Raw genomic sequence first — 16834 nt, 5'->3', positions numbered from 1 at the left:
TACTCATTTTGGTTACATTACGAAGATTTACATATCGTCACTTGGCTATATTGGCAGAGTGCTCCTTTTTTTTTTTTTTTTTTAGTTACTATATTGAAATTTTTTTAAAATCATGTATATTTTTCCATATATTGGTCAATGGTGGATCTCTTTTATAGTTGCTAGTTGTCATTTTTTTTAGTCAGGCATATTTTTTACATAAGCGATACATTATCGTGATAACTTTACATTAAGGTGACAGTGTTGACAATATGACTATAATCTCTTAGTGGCTATATTGCTAACATAACTATACTGTCATGGTGACTATTTCATGATGGTGGTTATAATGACATTTTGACTGCATTTTCATTGTAGCATATTTAATGGTGTTGATTTTGCCCTTGAAGATATATTATAAAAACGAAAATTTCATTTTTTAAATTATCCTGTAAATATATTGACATGATATGCGATATTGCTATAGTTTCAGTACTGTCATGTTGAATGTATATTATGTTGGTTACATTACAATTAAAGTCATAGAGAAGTTGGTAATATATGTTCATGGTTGTATCATTTTGTTATGACGATTTTATTGTATTGTGAGTATATTCTCATGGTTACTGTGTTGACGTAATTTCAATGTTGTCCTGGACACTACATATCCTGAAATCTATGTTGTCATATCAGTTATATGATCATGGTAGCTTTATTGTCATAGTGAATATCTTGTGTCGTGATGTATGTCATAATGACTAAATTGCCTAGGGAAAATATGTTGACATGAGGGCTATATTTTCATGATATTCATAAAGTCATTGAAAGATTACTATCAAGGTGACTCTAATAGCCTGGCGATTGATGTATATCGTAACATTATTGTCACGATAGCTGCATTGTCATGGTGGCTATATTGTCGTTTCCTGTATTTTTCACTGTTACCCTTTTGTGAGATTGCTTTATTGTCATTGGAAGCTATAGTGTCATGGGGAATATATTTTCGTAGTAACAGTATTGTCATTATGAACATATCGTCAATTTGACTATATGCTCATTTTGGTTACATTACGAAGATTTACATATCGTCACCTTGGCTATATTGGGAAGGTGATCTCTTTAAAGTTGCTATATTGTCATTTTTTTTTAAGCATGAATATTTTTTCATGAGTGATACATTATCTTGATAACTATATTATTAAAGTGACAGTATATTGTCATGATTTACCCTTGGAGACATATCATTATAAAAACGGATATTTCATTTTGTTTAAATTATGAGGTAAATACATTGTCATGATATGCTGTATTGTTATAGTTTCAGTACTGTCATGTTATCATGATCATATAATTACAACAATATTGTAGGTAGTGACAAATATATCCCCAACGACAAAATTAATCATAGCAATATAGCCAGCAACATGTTATAGCGACCAAGACAATGTAGCGAGCATTGTATTGAGAATTACAATACAGCCACCGTGCCAATGTCGTCACCAAGACAATATAGATACCATGAAAATATAGTAACGTTGGTAATGTAGCTGCCATGGCAAAATATTCAAGATAGAAAATACCCAAAAGATAGCCACAAGAAGAGTTTAGCTGCTAAGACGATATATACCATGCCGATATCTCTAAAATGTTAGTATAGCCATCATGGCAATATATCAACAGAAAAAATACTCATCACAACGATATAGCTAACTTGACAACATGCTACTCTGACAATATAGGTAACATTAAAAGACAGCCACCTCCTTCAAATATAAAAAGAAAAAAATGACAAATAGCCATCATGGAAATATGGTAATTAAACTATATACCCATCATGGCAATATGGTAACCAAACAATATAGCCATCATGGCAATATGATTACCATAGCAATGTATTCTTAATGGGCAATATAGTCCCATGTCCTTATAGTCACGATGACAATACAACTACCATGACAATACAGAAAACATCAAAATACAGTCTCTAAGACAATATTGCCATAATTCAATAAGTTGAAAGACAATATAGATATTATGGCAACACAATCACGATGACAATTTACTCAGTTATGTTATATTATCGTCATAATAAATTGTTCATACCATGAAAATATAGTCACCCTGCCACTATGGCTTCCATTACAATATAGCCACAATAACAAAAACATTCACCACGACAGTACTGAAAACTTATAACAATATAGCATATCATGACAATGTAGTCATTTGATCATTTAATGAAAAAAAGATAAAATTCGCTTCTATTATGGTATAACCTCAGGGACAAAATTTTATACACCATTAAAAAGCTGCATGAAAATTCAGTCACTATTACACAAATATCATGATAAAATAGTGACCATGGCAATATAACCACGCGATAACTGTTAATAGATAGTCGTTTTCGGATAATAGCAAAAATATAGACTCCAGGACCATATAGTCTCCGTGAAAAAACAGTGACTCAGACAGGATTTGTCATCATGATATGCTCATTAAAATTATAGCTGTCATGGAATTATAGTAACATGACAAAATTATCACAATGAAATAAAACGTCATTACAATATAGTTACCATAATCATACACCAATCACGATTATATAATCAGCAGGTTGACATAAACAAGATCATAGAGTAAAAACCATGACAATTTAAGTGACATGATGAGATGATATCCATTCACTTACACTTACAATACCACATAAGCTTTCAGGAAAATATTATCATATAATCACAACAGTATTGTCCCTAATTATAAAATATATCCCGAAAGACAGAATTAACCATAACAATATAGCCATCAGTTGATAGAGCGTCCAAGATAATGTAGCCAGGACGGCATTATATTGAAAGTAAGAATACAACCACCATGCCAGTGTCTTCACCATGACAATGTAGCTACCATGAAAATATAGTAACCTTGACTAGGTAGCTACTATGATAAAATATACAATTGAAAAATATCCACAGGAAGAGTTTAGCTGCTAAAACACTATATCGCAATGCCAATATCAGCCAAAATGTTGTTATTGCCATCATGATAATATAACGCCAGAAAAGCAATATATATACCACTACTCGACCAATATAGATATTTTGACAATATTGCCAACATAAAAAGACAGTCACCTCTTGTTATATAACAAAAATTACAAATAGCCATCATGGCCATATAGTGATTTAACAATACAGCCACTATGGTAATATAGTTACCATAACAATGTGATCTTAACGACAATGTAGCCAACATGACTATATAGTCACGTTGAGAATACAACCAAAGTGTCAATACAGATAACATGACAGTACCGTCTCTAAGACAATATTGCCATCAATTTGATGAATTATATGACAATATAGATATTATGGCAACATAGTCACGATGACAATATTACTCAGATATGCAATATAATCGCCATGATAAAATCATCCTACCATGAAACTATAGCCACCTACCATTTTGGTTTCATTGCAATGTAGAAACAGTAATAAAAGATTTACCATGACAGTAATGAAACCATAACAGTATAAAACATATCATGGCAATGTAGTCACCAAATAATTTAATCAAAATGACAATTTCTCTTCTATAATGGTATTTCCTCATGGGCCAATATCAACACCATTAAAAAAGCTTCGACGAAAATACAGTCATTATGACATTATAAAAATCATGATAAAAAATTCACCATGACAATATAGTTATCTTGGCAATATAGCCACTGTGACATTTTATAGTCATGATGATACTATAGTCGCTATGACAATATTGTCACCATAAAAATATAATCATCATGATAATATTTCGCTTATGACAATGTAATGGAAGATGTTATAAATAATGACAATATATCACCGATAAAAGAACACCTGCCTATAAAGCTTAGGTGACGTTTATATATACATAACAGCAATGTAACTAAAATGAAAAGATAGCCAAAATGACGGTATGGTCATTAATGACAATTACTGCCTATGGTAAATCTGTTCCCCATGACACTATAGCTACACTGACAACAAAGCCATATTCACAAAAAACCAACATTGAAAATACAGCAAACAAGAATACAGCCACCATCATAGTTCAGCCAATATGAAAATAATGTCACGATACAAATCATCACCATGTCATTAGTCACCTTGATAATAAACTTGCAATGACTATATGAATATCATGAAAATATAGCCTCCATGTCAACATGTCTCCATGATATCTGGCCATTATTAAATAGTCTGGACGGCAATTTTATTCCTATAATAATAATATAGCCACAGTGATCATATAACTGATGTGAAAATACAGTCAAAGAAGCAAAAAAAAATATACAAATCATATTCACAATGGCAATATAACTACATGACAATATAGATACTGTGACAAATTGTCGCTTTTGAATCATAGCAAACGTACAGCCGGCAGGACACATAGTCTCTATGAGAAAATAGCCACCAAGACAGGATATATCATTGTGATATTGACCCTTGACAAGTTTAGACCATAATTCATATATAACAATCATGATACTGTTCCTGCAAAAACATTATAGATGTCATGAAATTTTAGTCAACATGACAAAATTATCACAATGAAATAAAACGTCATTACAATATAGTTACCACAATCATAGACCAATCATGATGATATAATGCGCAGTTTGACAAAGACAATATCACAGTATAAAAACCATGATAGTATAAGTGACATGATGAGATGATATCCATTCACTTACACTTACAATACCAAAGAAGCCGCCATGAATATATTGTTATCATGATCATATAATCACAACAATATTGTAGGTAGTGACAAATCTATCCCCAACGACAAAATTAATCATAGCAATATAGCCAGCACATGTTTATAGCGACCAAGACAATGTAGCGAGCATTGTATTGAGAATTACAATACAGCCACCGTGCCAATGTCGTCACCAAGACAATATAGATACATGAAAATATAGTAACGTTGGTAATGTAGCTGCCATGGCAAAATATTCAAGATAGAAAATACCCAAAAGATAGCCACAAGAAGAGTTTAGCTGCTAAGACGATATATACCATGCCGATATCTCTAAAATGTTAGTATAGCCATCATGGCAATATATCAACAGAAAAAATACTCATCACAACGATATAGCTAACTTGACAATATGCTACTCTCACAATATAGGTAACATTAAAAGGACAGCCACCTCCTTCAAATATAAAAAGAAAAAAAATGACAAATAGCCATCATGGAAATATGGTAATTAAACTATATACCCATCATGGCAATATGGTAACCAAACAATATAGCCATCATGGCAATATGATTACCATAGCAATGTATTCTTAATGGGCAATATAGTCCCATGTCCTTATAGTCACGATGACAATACAACTACCATGACAATACAGAAAACATCAAAATACAGTCTCTAAGACAATATTGCCACTAATTCAATAAGTTGAAAGACAATATAGATATTATGGCAACACAATCACGATGACAATATACTCAGTAATGTTATATAATCGTCATAATAAAATGATGCATGCCATGGAAATTCTAGTCACCCTGCCACTATGGCTTCCATTACAATATAGCCACAATAACAAAAACATTCACCACGACAGTACTGAAACTATAACAATATAGCATATCATGACAATGTAGTCATTTGATCATTTAATGAAAAAGATAAAATTCGCTTCTATTATGGTATAACCTCAGGGACAAAATTTTATACACCATTAAAAGGGCTGCATGAAAAATACAGTCACTATTACACAAATATCATGATAAAATAGTGACCATGGCAATTTAACCACGCGATAACTGTTAATAGATAGTCGTTTTCGGATAATAGCAAAAATATAGACTCCAGGACCATATAGTCTCCGTGAAAAAACAGTGACTCAGACAGGATTTGTCATCATGATATGCTCATAACATTATAGCTGTCATGGAATTATAGTAACATGACAAAATTATCACAATGAAATAAAACGACATTACAATATAGTTACCACAATCATAGACCAATCATGATGATATAATGCGCAGTTTGACAAAGACAATATCACAGTATAAAAACCATGATAGTATAAGTGACATGATGAGATGATATCCATTCACTTACACTTACAATACCACATAGCTTTCAGGAAAATATTTATCATATAATCACAACAGTATTGTCCCTAATTATAAAATATATCCCGAAGACAGAATTAACCATAACAATATAGCCATCAGTTGATAGAGCGTCCAAGATAATGTAGCAGGACGGCATTATATTGAAAGTAAGAATACAACCACCATGCCAGTGTCTTCACCATGACAATGTAGCTACCATGAAAATATAGTAACCTTGACTAGGTAGCTACTATGATAAAATATACAATTGAAAAATATCCACAGGAAGAGTTTAGCTGCTAAAACACTATATCGCAATGCCAATATCAGCCAAAATGTTGTTATTGCCATCATGATAATATAACGCCAGAAAAGCAATATATATACCACTACTCCGACAATATAGATATTTTGACAATATTGCCAACATAAAAAGACAGTCACCTCTTGTTATATAACAAAAATTACAAATAGCCATCATGGCCATATAGTGATTTTTAACATACCAGCCACACTATGGTAATATAGTTACCATAACAATGTGATCTTAACGACAATGTAGCCAACATGACTATATAGTCACGTTGAGAATACAACCAAAGTGTCAATACAGATAACATGACAGTACCGTCTCTAAGACAATATTGCCATCAATTTGATGAATTATATGACAATATAGATATTATGGCAACATAGTCACTATGACAATATACTCAGATATGCAATATAATCGCCATGATAAAATCATCCTACCATGAAACTATAGCCACCTACCATTTTGGTTTCCATTGCAATGTAGAAACAGTAATAAAAGATTTACCATGACAGTAATGAAACCATAACAGTATAACATATCATGGCAATGTAGTCACCAAATAATTTAATCAAAATGACAATTTCTCTTCTATAATGGTATTTCCTCATGGGCAATATCAACACCATTAAAAAAGCTTCGACGAAAATACAGTCATTATGACATTATAAAAATCATGATAAAAAATTCACCATGACAATATAGTTATCTTGGCAATATAGCCACTGTGACATTATAGTCATGATGATACTATAGTCGCTATGACAATATTGTCACCATAAAAATATAATCATCATGATAATATTTCGCTTATGACAAAGTATGCAAGAGTTAAATAATGACAATATATCACCTATAAAAAGATCACCTTGCCAATAAAGCTAAGGTGACGTTATATACATAACAGCAATGTAACTAAAATGAAAAGATAGCCAAAATGACGGTATGGTCATAATGACAATACTGCCACTATGAAAATATGTTCCCCATGACACTATAGCTACACTGACAACAAAGCCATATTCACAAAAAACCAACATTGAAAATACAGCAAACAAGAATACAGCCACCATCATAGTTCAGCCAATATGAAAATAATGTCACGATACAAATCATCACCATGTCATTAGTCACCTTGATAATAAACTTGCAATGACTATATGAATATCATGAAAATATAGCCTCCATGTCAACATGTCTCCCATGATAATCTGGCCATTATAAAATAGTCATGACGGCAATTTATTCACTATAATAATAATATAGCCACAGTGATCATATAACTGATGTGAAAATACAGTCAAAGAAGCAAAAAAAAATATACAAATCATATTCACTATGGCAATATAACTACATGACAATATAGATACTGTGACAAATTGTCGCTTTTGAATCATAGCAAACGTACAGCCGGCAGGACAACATAGTCTCTATGAGAAAATAGCCACCAAGACAGGATATATCATTGTGATATAGACACCTTGACAGTATAGACCATAAAACAATATAACAATCATGATACTGTTCCTGCAAAAACATTATAGATGTCATGAAATTTTAGTCAACATGACAAAATTATCACAATGAAATATCATCGGTTTTACAATATAGTTACCACAATCATAGACCAATCATGATGATATAATGCGCAGTTTGACAAAGACAATATCACAGTATAAAAACCATGATAGTATAAGTGACATGATGATATGATATCCATACACTTACACTTACAATACCAAAGAAGCCGCCATGAATATATTGTTATCATGATCATATAATCACAACAATATTGTAGGTAGTGACAAATCTATCCCCAACGACAAAATTAATGATAGCAATATAGCCATCAACTTGTTATAGCGACCAAGATAATGTAGCGAGCATTGTATTGAGAATTACAATACAGCCAGAGTGCCAATGTCGTCACCATTACAATATAACTACCATGAAAATATAGTAACGTTGATAATGTAGCTGCCATGGCAAAATATTCAAGATAGAAAATACCCAAAAGATAGCCACAACAAGGGTTTAGCTGCTAAGACGATATATCACCATGCCAATATCTCTAAAATGTTAGTATAGCCATCATGGCAATATATCAACAGAAAAAATACTCATCACAACGATATAGCTAACTTGACAATATGCTACTCTCACAATATAGGTAACATTAAAAGATAGCCACCTCCTTGAAATATAAAAGAAAGAAAATGACAAATAGCCATCATGATAATATGGTAACTAAACAATATAGCCATCATGGCAATATGGTAACCAAACAATATAGTCATCATGGCAATATGATTACCATAGCAATGTATTCTTAATGGCAATATAGTCACCATGTCATTATAGTCACGATGTCAATACAACTACCATGACAATACAGAAAACATCAAAATACAGTCTCTAAGACAATATTTCATCTAATTCAACAAGTTAAATGATAATATAGATATTATGGCAACACAAGCACGATGACAATATACTCAGAAATGTTATATAATCGTGTTATAAAATTATCCAAAAATGAAAATATAGTCACCCGGCCACTATGGCTTCCATTACAATATAGCCACAATAACAAAACATTCACCACGACAGTACTGAAAACATAACAATATAGCATATCATGACAATGTAGTCATTTGATCATTTAATGAAAAAGAAAAATTTCGCTTCTTTTATGGCATAACCTCAGGGACAAAATTTTATACACCATTAAAAAACTGCCATGAAAATACAGTCACTATGACATAAATATCATGATAAAATAGTGACCATGGCAATATAGCCACTCTGAGATTATAGTCATTATGACAATATAGTCGCCATTAGAATACTGTCTCCTTAATAATAAAGTTATGAAAATGATATATCGCTTGTGACAAAATATGCATGATTAGAAAATGACAGTATAGCACCTATAAAAAAGATCACATTGCCACTATAGTCAAGGTGACGATATATACATCATAGCAAAGTAGAGAAAAAGAGGTGATAACCAGAACGACGGTATGTTCATAATGACAATACTGCAACTATGAAAATATGTTCCCCATGATTCTCCAGCTTCACTGACAATAAAGCCATCTTCACAAAAAGAGTACTATTGAAAAAATAGCAAACGACTATACAGCCATCAAGACAGTACAGCCACCATGACAATAATCTCTCGATATAAATCAATCGCCAGGACATTAGCGTCACCTTGATAATGAATATTCAATGAGTACATGAACATCATGAAAATATAGCGTCCATATGAATATATTTGTCGTGAAAATATAGCCTCCATATGAATATCTTTAAATTGACTGTTTCACCATTCTGATAATATAGTCAAGATGCTAATATATTCACCATAACAATAAAGCCACTATGATCACATAAATGATATGACAATATAGTCAACGCAACAATAAACGCATTTATAAATTATATCCACTCTGAGAATACAGCTACATGAAAATATAGATACTGAGACAAAATAGTCATTTTTGGATCATAGCAAACATATAGTGTCCATGAGAATGTAGTCTCTACGACAAAATAGCGAAGAAGACAGGATTTGTCATCACAATACAGTCACATTGACAGTATAGCCAATAAAACAGTTGGACAACCATGAAAATGTACCTACAATAACGATATAGCTTACATGAAAATATAGTTACTATGACAAATTCATTACAATGAAATACAAACGATATCACATTATGGTTTCGATAATCATTCACCAATCATGATCATATAAGATAAAACCTTCAAAACAAGGGAAGGGTAACGACAACGCAGGGAGGAGTAGCTACAAACTAGCGCTGAAAGACGACAGCAGCTCCGTACATCTCGGTAGCTGGTGCGCGACTGTAATCAGGTGACTACTTTGTCATGATATGCTATATTGTCATGTTTTCAGTACTGTCGTAGTGAATGTATTATTATGTTAGCTATATTGCAGTGGCAGGGTGGCTAAATTTTCATGGTAGGATAATTTTGTTATCGCGGTTATATTGCATTTGTGATAATACTGTCATTGTGACTGTGTTACAGTTATATCTATATTATCATTTAATTTATTGAAGCGATTGCAATATTGTCGTAGAACCTCTAATGTCATGTTGCCTGTATTGTCATGATGGTTGCATGTCATCTTGACTATATAGTCATGTTGGTTATATTCTAGTTATGATTACATGGTTATGGTAACTATATTGCCATATGACTATATTGATAGGTGACTACATTGCCATGATAGCTATTTTTCATTTTTGTTATACTGTAAGGAGGTGACTGTCTTTTCATATTGAAAATATTATCACGGTAGCTATATTGTTAAGTTAGCTATATCATTGTGGTGCTTATTTTCATTTTCTGGTGGTATATTGCCATGATGCCTAGACTAACATTTTGGCGATATTGGCAAATAAACTGTTATTGTGGATATTTTCCATGGTATTTTATTATCATAGTAGCTACATTGTCAATGTTACAATATTTCTCTCCATTCTCATAGTGACGATAATGCCATTGTGGCTGTATTGTTATTTTCAATATAATGCCATCCTAACTACATTATCTTGGTCGCTATATTTACATGCTGGCTATATTGCTATAGTTAATTTTGTCGTTGGGGATATATTTTGTCATTAACTACAATTTTATTTTAATCATATGATCATGATAACAATATTTTCATGGCGGCTTATTTGGTAATATGAGTGCAAGTGTATGGATATCATATTATCATGTCACTATATTGTCATGGTTTTCATACTGTGATGGTGTTTATGTCAGCCTCCTGATGATATTATCATGATTGATACATGATTATAGTAACTAAATTGTAGTGGAGATTATATTTCATTGTGACATTTTTGTCATGTTGCCTGAATTTTCATGGTAGCTATATTGTAATGGCAGGTACATTTTTATTGTTGTTTTATTTTTTTATCGGCTATACTGTCAAGGTGACTAATCTTAATTAAAAATCTTGTCTTGGTCGCTATTTTGTCATGGACACTATATTGTCCTGGAGCCTTTATGTTTGCTATGATCCGAAAGAGACTATTTTGTTACAGCATCAATATTGTCAGGTGCTTATATTGCCATAATGAATATAATTTGAAGGTTTCCTTATTGTTGCGTTGACTGTATTGTCATATCATTTATATAATCATGGCTATATTGTTATAGTGAATATATTGCCGTCTTCACTATATTATCATATTGGCAAATTGTCATGGTAAGTATGTTGACATGGAAGCTTTATTTTCATGATGATTATATAGTAAGTGAATTATATCGTGACATTATTGGTATAGTGGCTGTACTTTCATGGTGACTATATAGCCATTTCCTGTATTTTAACTGTTACTCTTTTGTGAAGATTGCTTTATTGTCATTGTAGCTACAGTGTCATGGGGGATACATTTCATAGCAGCAGTATTGTAATTATGAACATACCGTTATGTTGGCTATCTATTCATTTTGTCATATTGCGAAGATTTGCATATCGTCACCTTGGCTATATTTTCAAGGTGATCTCTTTTATAGTTGCTATGTGGTCATTTTTTTTAGTCATGCATATTTTTTCATAAGCGATACATTATCGTGATAACTTTACTATTCAGGTGACAGTGTATTGTCATTGTGACAATGTTGACAATATAACTATAATCTCTTATTCGCTATATTGCTAAGATAACTATACTGTCATGGTGACTATTTAATGATGATGGTTATAATGACAGTTTGACTGCATTTTCATTGTAGCATATTTAATGGTGTTGATTTTGCCCTTGAAGATATATTATAAAAACGAAAATTTCCTTTTTTTAAAAATTATCATGTGAATATATTGCCATGATATGCGATATTGTTATTCTATCAGTACTGTCAAGTTGAATTCATTTTATGTTGGTTACATTACAATTAAAGTCATAGTGGCAGGGTAACTATATTTTCAGAGTTGGATCATTTTGTTATGACGATTTTATTGTATTTGTGAGTATATTCTCATGGTTACTGTGTTGCCGTAATTTCTATATTGTCCTGGACACTACATATCCTGAAATCTATATTGTCATATCAGTTATATGATCATGCTAGCTTTAATGTCATAGTGAATATCTTGTCGTCGTGACTATATTATCATAATGGCTAAATTGTCAGAGGAAATATGTTGACATGAGGGCTATATTTTCATGATATTCATAAAGTCATTGAAAGATTACTATCAAGGTGACTCTAATAGCCTGCCGATTGATGTATATCGTGACATTATTGTCACGATAACTGCATTGTCATGGTGGCTATATTGTCGCTTCCTGTATTTTCAGTGTTACTCTTTTGTGAAGATTGCTTTATTGTTATTGTAGCTATAGTGTCATGGGGAATATATTTTCTTAGTAGCAGTATTGTCATTATAAACATATCGTCATTTTGGCTATCTGCTCATTTTGGTTACATTGCGAAGATTTACATATCGTCATCTTGGCTCTATTGGCAAGGTGATCTCTTTATAGTTGCTACATTGTCATTTTTTTTATCATGTATATTTTTTCATGAGTGATAGATTATCTTGATAACTATATCATTAAAGTGACAGTATATTGTCATGGTGACTATATTGTCATTATGACTACAATCTCTTAGTGGCTATATTGCTAAGATAACTACATGTGACTACATTTTCATTGTAGCTTATTTAATGGTGTTGATTTACCCTTGGAGATATATCATTATAAAAACGGATATTTCATTTTGTTTAAATTATGAGGTGAATATATTGTCATGATATGCTATATTGTTATAGTTTCAGTACTGTCATGGTGATTGTATATTATGTTGGCTACATTACAATGGAAGCCATAGTGTCAGGGTGGTTATATTTTGATGGTTTGATCATTTTGTTGTCAGTATTTTATCGTATTTTTGAATTTATTGTCATGGTGACTGTGTTGCCATAATTTCTATATTGTCATTTGATTTATTAAATTGATGGCAATATTGTCATAGAGACTGTATTATCATGTTGCCTGTATGGTCATCATGGTTGTCTTGTCATCGTCATGGTCATGATGGCTATACTGTCGTTAAGATTACATTCTTATGGTAACTATATTACCATCATGATTTTTGTCAGAGTAGCTATATTGTTAAGTTAGTTATCTTATTGTGTTGGGTATTTTTTTTCCGTTTTTTATATTGCCGTGATGGCTATACTAGAATTTTGGAAAAATTTGCATGGTGATATAGGTTTCGAAGCCCAACTGTTGTTTTGGACATTTTTCATGGGAATACATTATCATGGTACCTACATTGTCAAGGTTACTATGTTTCATGCAAGCTACATTGTAAAGGTGACGATATTGGCATGGCGGGTGAATTGTTATGTTCAATATAACGCCATCCTGGCTACATTATCTTGGTCGCTATATCAACTTGATGGCTATATTGCTAAGGTCAATTTCATAGTTGGGGATGTATTTTGTCTTTACCTACAATTTGGATGTGATTATATGATGATGATAATATTTCTATGACGGCTTATTTGGCATCTTGATTGTATCTGTCTGGATATCATATCATCATGTAACTTAGTCTTTCATGCTTTTAAACGGTGACGGTGCTTATGTGAAAATGCTGATTACATTATCATCATTAGTTTATGATTATTGTAACTATATAGCAATGGCAATATCTTTTTTGATAATTTTGGTATGTCGGCTTCATTTTCATAGTAGTTTTATTGGTATGGCAGGTACATTTTCATGTTTCTGATATTGTTTTATGGGCTATACTGTCAAGGCAGCTGTATAGTATTGATAAATTCTGTTTTGGACGCTATTGTCTCCTGGACACTATATACAATTAGAGGCCATATGTTTCCTATGATTCGAAAGCGACTATTTTATCACGGGATCTATATTGTCAGGTGGCTATATTGACGTTTTCAACATATTCTGAATGTTTCTTTAATGTTGCGTTGACAATATTGTTATATCAGTTATATGGCCATGGTGGCTTTCTTGTTAAAGTGAATATATTGTAGTTGTTACTATACTATCAGAATGGCTATATTGTCATGGGAAATATGTTGATATGGATACTATATTCTCATGATACTTTTATGGTAATTGTAAAAATTTTTTCAAGTTTACTCTGATATCACAGTGATTGATTTATGTTGTAACATTATTGTTATGGTGGCTGTACAATCATTGTGGCTATATTGTCGTTTGATGTGTTTTCAATGTTACTATTTAGTGAATATGGCTTTAATGTCAGTGTAGCTATACTTTCATTGGGAACAAATCTTCATGGTGACGCAATTGTCATTATGAAATAAAGTCATTTTGGCTATCTCCTAATTTGGGTTACATTGCCATGTTATATATATATCGTCACCTTGGCTATATTGGGAATGTGATTTTCTTTATAGGTGGTATATTGTCATTTTTTTTAATCGTGCATATTCTGTTATAAGCGATATATTATCATAATACCCATATCATTAAGGTGAAAATATTTGCTGGCGACTATATTGTCTTTATGACTGTAATCTTATGATAACAATATAGGTACCCTGATATATAGGCAACATGAAAAGACAATCATCCCCTTGTAATATAGCAAAAAATAACAAATAGCCATCACGGCAATATATTCATTTAACAATATAGCCACCATGGCAATATAGTTACAATATCAAAATGATCTTAATGGAAATATAACTACCATGACCATATAGACACGATGACAATACAACCACCAAGACAATACAGGAACCATGACATTATATTATGACAATATCGCCACTAATTCAACAAATCAAATGACAGTATAGATATTATGGTAACAGTCACCATGACAATATACACACATGTGGAATACAATCGACATAACAAAAAGATTATATTATTAAAATATAGCCACTCTTCCACTATGGCTTCCATTGGAATATAGCCAACATAATAATACTTTTTTTTTTATACTATTCGCCATTTCCCGCATTAGCGAGGTAGCGTTGAGAACAGAGGACTGGGCCCTTGAGGGAATATCCTCTCCTGGGCCCCTTCTCTGTTCCCTCTTTTGGAAAATTAAAAAAAAAGAAAAGTGAGAGGGGAGGATTTCCAGCCCCCCGCTCCCTCCCCTTTTAGTCGCCTTCTACGACACGCAGGGAATACGTGGGAAGTATTCTTTCTCCCCTATCCCCAGGGATATGGGGATAATACATATACAATGATATTCCTGAAAGCATAACAATATAGCATATCACGACAATCAAAATTAGAATCTCGTTTTATAATGATACATCCTCTAGGGCAAACCCAACACCAATATAAAAGCTACCGTGAAAATGTAGTTACCATGACATTATAACCATCATGATGAAATAGACACCATGACAATAAACTTACTTTGGCAAGATATCCAACATGATATCATTGTCATAATAACAATATAGTGAAAATGCCAACATATAGTTACCGGATTGTTATAGTTATCATGAAAAATGTATCACTTACGACAAAAAATGCAGGAGTAAAAAAATGAAGATATAGCAACCGTAAAAAAAGATCGCGTTGCTAATATAGCCAAGGTGATGATATATATATATATATATATATATATACATATATATATATTATATATATATATATATATATATATGTATATATATATATATATAATATATATATATATATATATATTATATATATATATATACATATATATATATATATATATATATATATATATTTTCTTAGATTTCAAACTATTCGCCATTTCCCGCATTAGCGAGGTAGCGTTAAGAACAGAGGACTGGGCCTTTGAGGGAATACCCTCACCTGGCCGAATTCTCTGTTCCTTCTTTTTGAAAAAAAAAAAAAAAAAAAAAAACGAGGAGGGGAGGATTTCCAGCCCCCCGCTCCCTCCACTTTTAGTCGCCTTCTACGACACGCAGGGAAAACGTGGGAAGTATTCTTTCTCCCCTATCCCCAGGGATAATATATATATATATATATATATATATATATATAATATATATATATATATATATATATATATAATATATATATATATATATATATATATATATATGTGATAGAAATGTAACCAAAATAAGGAGATGGCCAAAATTACAGTATGTTCATAATGACAATAATTCCGCTATGAAAATATATTCTCCATGACACTATAGGTACACTGACAGTAAGCTATCTTCACAAAAGCGTAATATCAAAATACAGTAAACTACAATATAGCCACCATGACAATACGGCCATCTTGACAATAACATCACGATATAACTCAATCACCAGGACAATAGAGTCACCTTGAGAGTAATCTTACAATGACTTTATAAATATCATGAAAATATAGCCCCCATGTCAAAATATTTGCTGT

This window comes from Panulirus ornatus, chromosome 55 (assembly GCF_036320965.1).
Source record: "Panulirus ornatus isolate Po-2019 chromosome 55, ASM3632096v1, whole genome shotgun sequence".
NCBI lineage: Eukaryota > Metazoa > Arthropoda > Malacostraca > Decapoda > Palinuridae > Panulirus > Panulirus ornatus.
Note: the sequence above shows the minus strand (reverse complement) of the source record.